Source organism: Phyllostomus discolor, chromosome 4, assembly GCF_004126475.2.
Source record: "Phyllostomus discolor isolate MPI-MPIP mPhyDis1 chromosome 4, mPhyDis1.pri.v3, whole genome shotgun sequence".
In the NCBI taxonomy this organism is placed as follows: Eukaryota; Metazoa; Chordata; class Mammalia; order Chiroptera; family Phyllostomidae; genus Phyllostomus; species Phyllostomus discolor.
The window spans coordinates 2,981,918-2,994,090 of NC_040906.2; positions in this window are offsets into that span (position 1 = coordinate 2,981,918).

Here is a 12,173-nt window from a genome sequence, read left to right on the forward strand (position 1 = left end):
CCAGAAGGCTGCAGCCCCAGAGGGTCAGAGAACTGACCCTATGAAAGGGACCCCACAGTCCTCTCATGCACCAAAGGGGAAACTGAGGCCCCACAGGCTGAGCCACTTAAATGACCTGCACTGCTGGGTAGAAAGAGACCCAGGAGCAGAACTGGGCCTGCATGGGGGTGGGACTCAACCGAGCCACAGGCCCGCAGGTGGGAGCTGTCCCTGAGCCCGGGGCAGACGGTGGTCCCACCCCAGCGCACACAGACCTTCCGCAGCTTAGCGGCCCGCCCCGCCCCTTGCCCGGTAGGAGTGGCCTCACAACTGTTGTTGCCCTGGAGTGTTCCCGCCAAGCCAGCTGCTGCTATCTTTCCTTTCTCCCCAGCAAAGGTAGAAGGCAGAGATGCCTTTGGCTGCTCGCAGCCTCCCCAGGCCGTCTTCCGCACAGGCCGTGAGAACGCTGGCCACGTTCGCATCTGCTCTCAGGGTGTGAACGGGCATCTGCAGTCTGCACCCCGACCTGGGGTCCGCGGCCGTGTTCCAGAGTGGGCGTTTACGCAGGCACGCTCACGTGACCTCGGAGATCGCCTCCTCTGTGTGCCTGGGGTCACGGCACAGGGTAATTCCGAGTGTGTGCCTGCTTCTCTCGTGAAAGGGAAGATCGGTCTGCTTACACACGCTCTGTGGGCTGAGGAGAGAGCGGGCTTTATGCACAGAGCCTCGGATGTTGAACACACTAGACACTGAGAAATGATATGCAGATGAGGAGTGTACAGACAGTGTTGAAATCATGTAATCGTCCCTCAGGTCGCGTGGAAACCCAGGAGCGATTTAGGATGGACGCGCCGAGGCCGCCCGGAGGAGGGCTTCTGTGACGCTTGCCTGTGTTCTCCGTTCTCCTCCCACTGGGCGCGTAGCGTTGAAAGCCTGTTTACACGTGAGCTTTTTACTTGTTTTATGGATTATCTGCTGCCATATCTTAGCCGTTTTGTTAAACTTCGGGATCGATTCCATTTGGGAAAACTTTTTTTTGAACTATACCCTTTGAACGTCAACAAAGTAACAGCAACGAAAAACTCCTGTTCTTTTCTTTAATTGCCACTGGGTTTCTAAATATAGACTCCATTTAAATATTTATCCACTTGCCGCCAAGTCCTTGGCTAGCAAGCTCCTTATCGCAGTGAACCTTTGGAGACCTTGTCGGGCAAGTCGGGCAGGCGGTGATTTGCCCCGAGCCACCGCCAGCAGCCGCGTGCCCGGAATCTAAAGCCCAGTTTCCTGTCTTCTGAGTGCGAGCTCACCTGCTCCGCATTCCACGGGCGGCATCTCCCCTAACTGTAAAATCACAGCGGACACTTCTTCCTCGGGGTCCCGGGGACTCGAGCTGTGATATGGAAGACAAGCCCGCGCCTGGGTCCCTGGCCACCGTGCCGTGTCCTGTCCACGGGAGGGTGCTTCTTCTCCCCTCACCTGGCTCCCCCCTGGCCTCACCAGGCACTGCTCTCCAACTGTAAGGCCTCGCTGGGCTACGCTGTGGCCCACCCAGCAGGTCGTGCTGGCAAAAGAACAGGAACGTGTTTCCAGGCGCGGCCTCGGTCGCCCTCTGCGCACAGTAGCCCACCTGGGGCCGGGGCACATGCCCGCTGGGGGCCGGGGCACACGGGTGGACGGCCCCCGGGCCAGCTCTCCACCGAGGAGCCCGGAGCGCAGGCAGCCTTAGGAAGAGGAACAGCGGCCAGTTGCTCGGACGTGCCTCCTCCATGTCTTCTGACTGTGTTCCTGGGAGGGCAGGGAACACGCCCACTCAGGACGGAGGGGGCCTGAGTACCCGGGCTGTCCCCACCCCCTCCTCCTGGCCTGGTTTCTCCACATAAAAGCTCCACTTTCACTTTAATATGTGAGGCTCCCCATCCGCTTCACTGTGAGGGAAATGAGAAGCGGAAAGCTCCGGGATAGGGCGTGAAGTTCCTTCCAGGTACTGAAGTGTGTTCTGGGCCCACGCCCCCCTTCCCTGTCATGCAAGGCCATTACCAGCTGGGGGCATTCTGCTGTCCGCCTCTCGGGTGATGTGGGCAGAGGGGGGGTTGCGATAAGACCCCCCTCCCTTGCTTTCCTTTCTGACGCCTCCCTGCATGCGCAGTGGGGAGAGAGAAAAACAGTTGGAATACTGGGCCGGGGTCGGCACACGGGAGCCTGCATGCTAACTCCCTCCGCCTCTAACGACGGCCGGTTCCTGTAGGGCCTGTGAGGTAAGAATCCCGTTTGCATTTCCAATGGTTTTCAGGAGGTCAAAAGAAGACTTTTACTAGTACTGTAAGTGTTATACAAAATTCCAATTTCAGCGTCTGAATAAAGTTTTATTGGAACGCATCCACGCCCACCGGTTTACAGGCCACCCTCGGCGGCTCTCGCCCCACAGAGCCGATGGTCAAGGCAGAGGCGGTGTTGACCAAAAAGCCTCCAGTGCCGACTGTGGGCCCTTTGCGGAGAGCGGGCCAGCCTCCGCCCTAGGGCCCTGCCTGGTTCCTCTGGCGTTTCTCTGGGACCCCGAAGGGCCGGCCAGCGCCATCCCCCTGCCTTGCCTGGTCATCGCAAACACACAGTCAGTCCCTGGGTACAACGTCCCAGATGGGGAGACGTGGGTGTTCTGTCCAGTTCTCCCCCCGGTCCCGCACCTGGAATAGGGCCTCAGGGCCCTTGGTTCTGGCAGCAACTCCGGCCCTGGGTGGGGCACCCGCCTCTGCCCACCAGCAGACCGGACCACGGCCTGGCTTGCTCTCGGCCAAACGCCTCTTCCTGGAGGCCCACCCAGCCTTGTGCCGGTGACACTGGCCTGTGCCCAGCACCTCCAGATGGCTCTGCTTCGGGGCCGAGGTGACAGAGGCTCACAGCTCGCCTCGGTCACCCCAAGGGCAGAGGCTGAGGCAGCAGCCGGACAACACCGTCAGGCCGTGGTTTTCCCATCTGTAAAACGGAGCCACGAAAATGCCTGCTGATACAATATTACGAGTATGTGTCTGCGTATCGACCCCACCCGCAGTCTGACTGGTAACATCACTTAGGAATCTAACTTGCACAGTGTGATTGTAATGTAAAATGCCCCTTTACACTTATTCTCAAGCTACGAGTGTGTCTGAGTTAGGTCACGTATGCCCTCTGCAATCTGATTTTGTTTTTCAAGGTATGCATTATATATTCCTCACCTGCACTGGCTAACACTGGGGCCTGTCACCTGGCCCACAAGCGCGCACTGAGCACCTGCTCTGCGCGAGGCGGTGCGCTGCAGACGCGGGACGTCACGTAGATGACAGGGAAAGAGCCACTTCCTCCTCCGGGCTGCGGCGTGGACGGAGGGTGAGTACACGCTTCCTCATCACTAATTAGCTCATTTCAGGGGTGCGCCCCGGCGGGCTAGAGCTGAGTCAAACTTCACATCGGCTTCAGTGTCTTCGTCCCAAGGGTCTGGGCCAGGTTTCCAATTTCTCCCCCCGCCCCCCGTTCATGTGTTTATTACCCTGTAGCACCTGAACTTCCCTTTGACCTTGACCTTCATGGGCAAGAGGAGCTGAAGCTCAGGAACAAGTGCAAGGAGCAAGAGTCGGTCAAGCACTGGCACATGACAGGGTCGACTCTCTGTCCTGACGAGAGGGAGGAAATGGTCGTGGGAGAGTCTAGTCGAAAAGCGCCCACTGGTAAAGGGGGACATTCCGGAGCTCTGCGGGGGACGTGGGGCGAGGGAGAGAGCCAGTGGCGGGTGGTCTGGCCCGAAACCCGGAGAGAACAACATCACTAGCAGGGACATTCCATGGCCTTCTACCGCATGACGTGGTTTTAAAAAGCTATTTGGCATTTTTTTCTTCCCATGGAAAAATCAGTAAAATCTACACTGCTTGCATACAAATCTCAGATGTGGATTTCTTCTGCTGCCCGGAAGGCGCTGAGAGTGGGTGGGGGCAAGCCGCGAGGGCGAAGTCTCCTCCCGTAGGTGCAGGCGCAGGTGCAGGCACAGGTGGGTGGGAGCAGGCACAGGTGCAGGCGCAGGTGGGTGGGAGCAGGCGCAGGTGCAGGCGCAGGTGGGTGGGAGCAGGCTTCCCAGCCGTGCCATGCTCCCTGGGGCAGCCTCGGCTGTGGGGTCTGGTCTTGGGGGCACCACGTGCATTTTCACAGAGCGTCCTTACGGCCAAAATGTTGGTCCACATGGCGCTGTCCCTACGCTGCCTGCTGGCCAGGCTACATTGAAGTCCTACAGGGGACAGATGTGGCAGGGGGCACCTTTGCAGGCACGCTTCTTCGTCTTGCCCCCAAAGGGTCAGCCCCGCTCGGAGGGAACGTTTTAGCACAGTGATGGGGCGGGGGTGGGGACCGACTGGGCGGATCCGGGGAAGGCGATGCCGTGTGCACTGATCTTGGTGTCTCTCACTCCTTCGAGTTTAGCCTGAGCTCTTGCGTCACCTGGCTGTTGCCAAAGTGCTGGACAGGCCAGGGGGGCGAACATGCTTTGAGAGACTCTCTCACTAACCGAACCTGCCTCATGATGCCACCCCAGGGTCCTCCCGAGAAAGCAGGGAGAGTGCCCCTGGGGGCGGCCTCACGTCAGCCCACAGGCCAACCAGCCTGGGGGTGGGAGAGCCAGAGAGTGGACTGTTGAGTGGGGAGGGGAGCTCATACTCAGCGGTGGTCAGTGAGGACAAGCCGGCCCAGCTGGGGTCAGTGTGGGGGTCTCACTGAGGGAGGAGGGCTTCCCTCCCGCTCTGTCTGCAGACGCCGCCCCCGCTCTGTGAGAGGGGGAGGCTCCTGTCCCCGCTGCACTCACCCCTCTGGCTTTGCCCCGGAGGAGGGGGGGCTGCTGTGCTGGGGCCCCCGGGCTCCGCTGGCCCAGGAGCCTCCCTAGCGGGCGAGGCTGCTGCCCTGGACGGAGCTGTGTCCCCCGCAGACACAGATGTCAAAGCCCTGAGCCCCAGGGTGACCGTGTCTGCAGATGGGACTTTAGGACATAACCGGGGTTACGTGAGGTCGCAGGGACGGGCCCTCACCCAGTAGGACCAGTGTCCTCGGAAGAAGAGGGAGGGAAGGAGGGCACCCTCTGCCGTGTGAGGACACAGGGAGCAGGTGGCCGTCGGGGAGTCGGGGAGCTGGGGAGGGGCTCTCATGGAGGCCGACTCTGCGGACCGGCACCCTGACCTCAGACTTCCTCCAGCCTCTCGAATGTGGACAGTGAGCTCCCGTTCCTAAGCCCCCGGCCCCGGCTGAGACAGCTTCGGTCTTCCCAGCTGGGAGGCTCCTGCCCTGTCAGGCCCGCCCCTCGGATGCCCCTGCGGCCCACGGGGAGCCGAGGCGACAGCCTGCTGTGTCTCGTGACCTCAGCCCTGCGTGTTGTTGGGAGGGAATTTCACAGGAGGACCGGCTATTGGCTTCGAAGACCCTCGCTGGGGCACAATGTCTCGGGTCGTCAATCAGAAGTATCCGATGACAGGGGTCGAGCCCACTGCAGGAGCTGGGGGGGGGTGGTGACTCGGAGAAACAGGGGATAGGACCACAAGGGGCGGGGAAATACACTTTCTGGGGGAGTGGCTTACAAAGGCAAACTGCTACACTGTGTGCATGTTTTGACTCGACGGGAGAAACCCATGTATCCGCGTGGGGGAGATAGGAAGAAAGGAAGCCCGAATGAAATGCGTTAACTCGGGGTGGTGGGATGCGAGGGAATCTGAAACATTCTCCCTTGTCCTCGGGGCCCCGTTGTCTGGGCGGAGAACAAAGCAAGGCTTATACTCGCCAGCCACGTGGTCAGCGTGGTCGGCGGCGCCCGCCTGGGGGGCTGCCGCGGGCGGAGTGTCCGGGCCCACAGAGGCCCTCCCTGCCGTGCCCCGGCCCCAGGGGCTCTGCCTGCACCTGTCACAGGAGCCGTGTCCCGCACAGCAGGGCCGTCGCCGCAGGGGTCCCCGGCAGACTGCTCTGCCCCTCTCCACCCCGGAGCTCACCTCTGGTTAATAGAAAAAGCCCCGAGAAGCCCTGAGCCAGTTTTCCCGGCTTCCCACCGGCCGGCCGTTTCTCTCACCGGGCGTCACCTGATTGGCCTTTAATGACGGCATCCCCTGAAACCAGATCCTCCTCTGAGTCAGAGCTGGGCGCTCTCGCCAAGCATCCCATGGCCCCGGGGAGCCGATGCCCGGCCTGGCGTTTTGACACGGAGACGCCAGGAGCCCTGGCCTCCTCCGCCCTGTCTGTAGTGGGTGCGGGCACTGTCCCCTCGAGAGTGGCCTCTGAACGCGCCCCGTCCCTGCATCTCCCTGACTCGGGTGCACCCCGAGCTGTGGAACCAAGTCCAGGCCAGAAGCGATGGCCGTTTTCCATGCACGCAGCCCTTGTATCAGTTTTTGAAACGCCATCCTTTCTCACACAAACCAGTGAGTGCACGTGTGAAGGACACAGTCACAGAAAGGGCTAAAGAGGAAGGTCAAGAGATGCCCCACCCACCAGCCCCACTCTCAGGGGTTCAACCTGCTTAGCAGTCGTGTGTACTCTATGTCTTTGCACGTTTGCACACACACAGGATCTGCACGTGTCTGCTCTCCACATCTCAGAAGAACGCCCACTCAGGGTTCTACCGGGCACCGTCTAGCCTAACACCTTTCATGTACTTATCCACCTTTGGGATCTGTACTTACGACACTTACGTTTTTAATGGGCACCTGGGATCTTTCTCTATGACTGTGCCATGATTTATTTCCACAGGCCTTTGAATAGACAGTCAGATTCCTGAAATTTGTTTCCCTGTAACCTGTACTGCTTCAAGTAGTCATTTTGTGCCCATAACTTTGTGCACATTTGCAAGCTTATTTTTAGGCTAAATTCTTTTTTTTTAAGATTTTATTTATTTATTTATTTTTAGAGAGAGAAAGGAGGGGGAGAGAGAAAGAGAGAGAGAGAAACATCAATGTGCGGTTGCTGGGGGTCATGGCCTACAACCCAGGCATGTGCCCTGACTGGGAATCGAACCTGCGACACTTTGGTTCTCAGCCCGCGCTCAATCCACTGAGCTATGCCAGCCAGGGCTAGGCTAAATTCTTAATGATGCAAATGCTAGGTCAAAGGCAATGTGCATGGTAAGTTTAGATTTCTGCTGACAAAGCCCCAACAGGGTGGGACCCACCGAGTTCTCCACACTCTAGACCAAGGTGCACTTGAACTTGAAAACGTTTGCCAGTGATGTTTGAAAAGTGGCCTCTTCCGTTATTTACTGATGGTGTCCTTGTGATCCAATTTGCTTTTCCCTGATTCTGAGTGAGGGGAAGCATCTTTTCATATGTCTGTGGGCCATGTGCGTCTTTGGTTTTATGAAATACCTGGCCCCTGGCTGGCACATCTTTCTCTAAGGCCTGTGTCTTTCTCTCATTATTTTATTAAGAAACTTAGCTCTTTACGTGCTTATGGGTTATGAACCTCCCCCTTCATAACCTAGTTTTGGCTAGGTAGAAATTTGGCTATTTTCATGCAGAGGAAATTTTTCATTTTCTCTGCAGCCCTGCGTCCCCGGCCTTCCCATCCCGTCAGCCGTGAATCCCCACCCGGCCCAGCCCTGCTGCCCTCCCTCGTCACCTGCAGGAAGGACTGGGGCAAAGCCTCCTCACGCAGAGCCGAGGGGTCTCCCCCGGCGTGACGTGCATTCGCCCAGGGGAGACGCGAGCCGGCTTCATAACAAAGGACGGGCTGCGGTGGAATTTCCCGCACCGCCACCGAGAAGGGGCCGGTCGCTGGGGGCGTCTGGTCTCCCGAGCTCGGTGAGTGGGCGAGCTCCCAGGACAACAGGCGTGAGCTGCCTTTGCTTGCCCCGCTCCCAGCCAGCGCGCTGCCTCCCCCGCCCCGGACCCCTCCTGTGGGTCTTCTCGGCCGTCCCGGGCTCGTTCAGGAGCGGCGGTCCCCTTCCTGGATGCGATGACGCAGGCCCGACTCACATCAGCACTTCTGTCTCGGGACCAGGCTCTGCCTCATGTCCGCAGCCCAAGCCGGGAGGGCAGAGGTCCTTCCACCCACCCTCCTGTCTGAGACCTCGGGGTCAGGGCAGAAGGGACGGGCAGAGAGGAGCCAGCGTCCTTCGAGGCTGCAGGTGTCCTTTGCGGCTCAGTCTCGGCTGCCGAAGCTCTTGGTCATGACAGGTGCCCAGACGCTGGCTCTGTGTCGCCCTTGGCGGTGTCAGCTCTTTGGAGGGGCCTGGTCTCCACTGATTTACTGTAACTTTCCTCAGCTCCTGCCCCCAGGGTCCTCCCTACAGCCTCCATGGCTGTGGCCCCCCCCCCATGGCTGCCCGGGGTGGGTGCCCACAAAGGGCTCCATGGGGCAATCTGTTCAGCCTCCACTTGGCCCGCAGGGAAGTCACACATTTGAACCACACCAGCGTCGGGGGTCTGTGCAGCGGTGCGGCCACCCTCTGTCCCAGCTGTTGTTCCCGGTGCTCAGCCCGCCCCCGGCACAGCCCTCCCACGGGGAGCAGGCGCGGTTCGAAGCTCCAGCCCGGAGCGGCAGGGGGGCCGAGAGTTTCGGCAGCTCGGCCACCGTACAGGTGGCAGTGAGACACGGGCACCCACCGCGTCTAAGGGAGGCTCCCCTGGAGCCAGCTGGGGTCGGAGGCAGAGGCCATAGGGAACGTTCTAGCACCCTCCCCACCCCCACAGCTTGACTGTTGGGTGGCTACTGGGGATCTCCCATGAGCTCTCGTCTCCACCTAGGTAGCCCTTGGGGGGGTGGGGGTTGAGGGTTGCAGGACCTGCTTGTCAGCTCATGGCCAATGCCGTGGGGCTGTGTCTAGACGGAGCCTGAAGTTCCTTGTTTCCTATTGTCCCCAGGATGGGACCGTCCCTGAGGTTCTCGGACAACGGAGACTGAAGTCACGTACCTATGGCACACAGGCCCTCCTTCCGCCGCGGCCCAGTCCCCGTAGTTCCCGTTCCCTCCCCCCTCTCCTCCCGTTAACATAATATCCAGCTCCTCTCACCGCTTCCAAGATTAATTTAGAACAAAGCTCTAGGACAAAAGTAAAGTAAGAAGAGAAATGAAAAAAGCACTGAGATCCATTGTGAAGTCCTTTGCGGCTCCTGGGAAGGCCGTTTCCTCTCTGGCAGAAGCCGACTGAGCCCCCTCTGTTCCAGCTCCCTGTGCACCAGGGGGGGGTCACGTGACAGCAGGGGTCCCCCCCACAACCCCCCTGACTGGAGTGGCTGCTGGGCGGGTGCCAACCTGTGGTGTCCAGGTCCAGGCAGCAGGGGTGGCCCCGCCATGCTCAGCTCCGAGGCAGGGCCCCCCCCGGGGCACAGGCGAGGCTGTGCTGCGTTCAGATAAGCGGCCGCTCGTTAATGAGACGTGCGGAGAAGACCCGGTTCCTGCTCTGCGGTGCCCAACCCACAGACCCGTGGCCGTGTGGGGACCACATGGCCGCAATGAGCCCTGTCCCTCCTTGCTGCACAGCGGCGAGCACGGCCAAGAGGGGGACGCGGGCTTCGGGAAGCTGGCGTCATCGGCGTCCCCGGCTGGCCGTCCCCTTCAACCGCCCGCCTGCCAACGAGACACCCTCCTCACGGACGAAAAACAAAGCCCACTTCCCTCTGCGCCGGCGTCGAGTTTGGAAGCCGGGTGGCAGGGCTTTCGGCCTTGTATTTAAGTGACCGCGAGAAAACAAAACGAAAACGGAGTCTGGACTGGAGCCGACCGGACCGCGCCCTCCAGGCTGGGGCGCCCCGCCGGGCTCCGTTCATCCTGAGCGCCCCGAAACCCCGGGTCCCAGCGTTCCGTCTCGGGTGCAGCAGTTGTTTCGTGCAACCTGCATCCTTTCAGGAGCGCTGGCAGCGAGCTCCCCCGTGAGCAGAGGTGGGGGCAGGGAAGAGAGGCTCAGAGGATGTGGTGCCTGATCCTGGTTCTGGGGGTACCCCCGAACCCCTCTGTGTGCTGAGGCAAAGAACCGGAAGTGGTGGCTTAAAACGGCAGAAACTCGCCCTCTCATGGGGATGGAGGACAGGGGTCTAACCTCGACGGGCCGTGTCCCTTGTCTTATAACAGCACCAGCCACAGGGGGGAAAAGGGTCTGCCCTCCCTTAGTAGGACCCCGGCTTACTCACATCTCCGTCACATCTGCAGAGACCCCGTTTGCACACCGGGGCACGTGCACCAGCACGGGGGCTGGGGCGGGTGCAGGGGTTAGGGCTGTCAGCCTGTCTTTGGGGGGAGCACCATTCGGCCCACCACGCCGCTGTTTGGATGCTTCCTGTGCGCGTCACAGGGAAGGTCTCCGGCGCTGAGTGCCGCGTGGCCGGCTCTCCGGGGGATGCAGAGCTAGTGCAAGCCCGACCCCCTCTTCCCGGGGCGCCGGAAGACCGCCCGGGTCCCAGTGGCAGGCCAGTGGTTGTGATCGGTGCTCTTCCCCCGCCCACACACGGACACATGAAAAACACACACAGACGGTCCCAATTAGTCATCGACTTTGTAAGATCTTTCATGAGACCTTTCTCCACAGTTCTCAAATCCTTTCCCACCAGGGGCCGGCGGTCCGACTGAGCTTGGGTACACGTTCCCTCAGGGCAGCAGCTGCTTCCTTCCGCGGTGTGGCGGGGTTTGCCCCGTGAACACACACACTGCCACGTGTCCTTGGAATCCCGGCCCTCGAATCCCGGCGCCTTGCCGCCAGCACCCGTGTGGTGTCCTGCACGGACAGACCGATGGCTTTGCTCCACTCCCAGCTCCCAGCAGCAGGACCCTGGGCCGTGTCCCCAGATGCGGTGGAACTCCCACCAGCGTTTATGAAACATTCCGTCTGTCCCGTGTCCTTCCTCTGACTCTCTCGGTGTTCCGTCTGGGAGCGTCTCACTAGCCAGCGTCGGTGGTCAGGGTGACAGACACGTCCCCTGAGCCAGTGGCCTCCCCTCCAGGGTCACCTTTGCTTCCCCTTTGCAAGACCAGATTCCGTCTTGACCTCGTCATCTCTTACAGAGGCTGGGCGATGAGGACGGCGGTCCCGATGCTGTCATCTTCAGGCCTTTTCCAGAGGTGACGCCGTCCCTCCGCCCACCCGCCCGCATCCTGCCTGGGACTGAGGTCCCGCAGCCCGTGCCCAGGAGCTGCAGGAGGAAGGGGCGGGGCTCTCAGCACCCAGACCACAAACCCAGGCTAGCCCTCCCTGTCTTCGGGGGCGGGGCCTGTCCTTCAGGAAGCCCAGGGTCACCTGGTTGCTCTCTCCAGGGACTGCTTCTGGGCTCGGCAGGGTGGGGAGAAACATTGCCTCCCCCAGTGCTCCCCAGTGTAGCTCCACATGCCCACCCCCCCTTCCAGAGGCACCCCCAGCCCCCAGCCCCCAGACCTTCTGGGGATTTTGCAGCTTGGTTCCTGGCCTTCTCCTTTCCTGCTTACGGCTTCTCAGCCCTGCTGGCTCATCCCCACTCATCACTCTGCTTTCCAAACTCCGAATCTTTCTTGCGGCCACTGTCTATCTTGTTCATATGTCTTTAAACAACCCCTTCACTGTGGGATGACTCCATGGTAACAGCGTCAATTAACCCTATTGTTGGGGACATTCCCATTGTTTCCATCTCTGTTTTTATAAAGAAGCTTCATTCAACAGCTTTTTACATACGTGTTTACATAAGCTCTTTGACTATTTCTTAAAGTAAATTCTTGTAAGAGGAGTCACTGGGTACACACACACGTATACATTTCCTGTATATGCATATATATCAAAAGACTTAAGAGTATATGTACGCTCAGATGTAGACTCGCAGGTACTCACATGTGCACTCATAAACGCACCTGTGAATGTATATATACACACTCATACACACTTGCAGGTGCATGTAGCACACTAGTGTACTACTTTTGGGTGCACATCACACTCATAGGCAACGCCTATTGCTGAAAGTGGCTTTGCCTCGGACCCCGAGTGCTTTTCTCTCATTGACTTTAGGGTCTGGGGTCAGACCGCGTGGGTTCAGGCCTCGGCTCTCCCGCCCCCGTCGTGTGACATCATTGAGCCTCAACATGCTTGTGTGTGACTGGCAGTAACGACCATCTCCTGACCAGGGCCATCTGACCCCGCAGTACAACACGGTGACCTCCCCGTCGGGGCCAGCCCTCACTCAGGGTCAGCAGGGTTGGCGTCCAGGGCCCATCCACGGCACCCACTCCCTCCCAATTTCCAAACAGCAGTG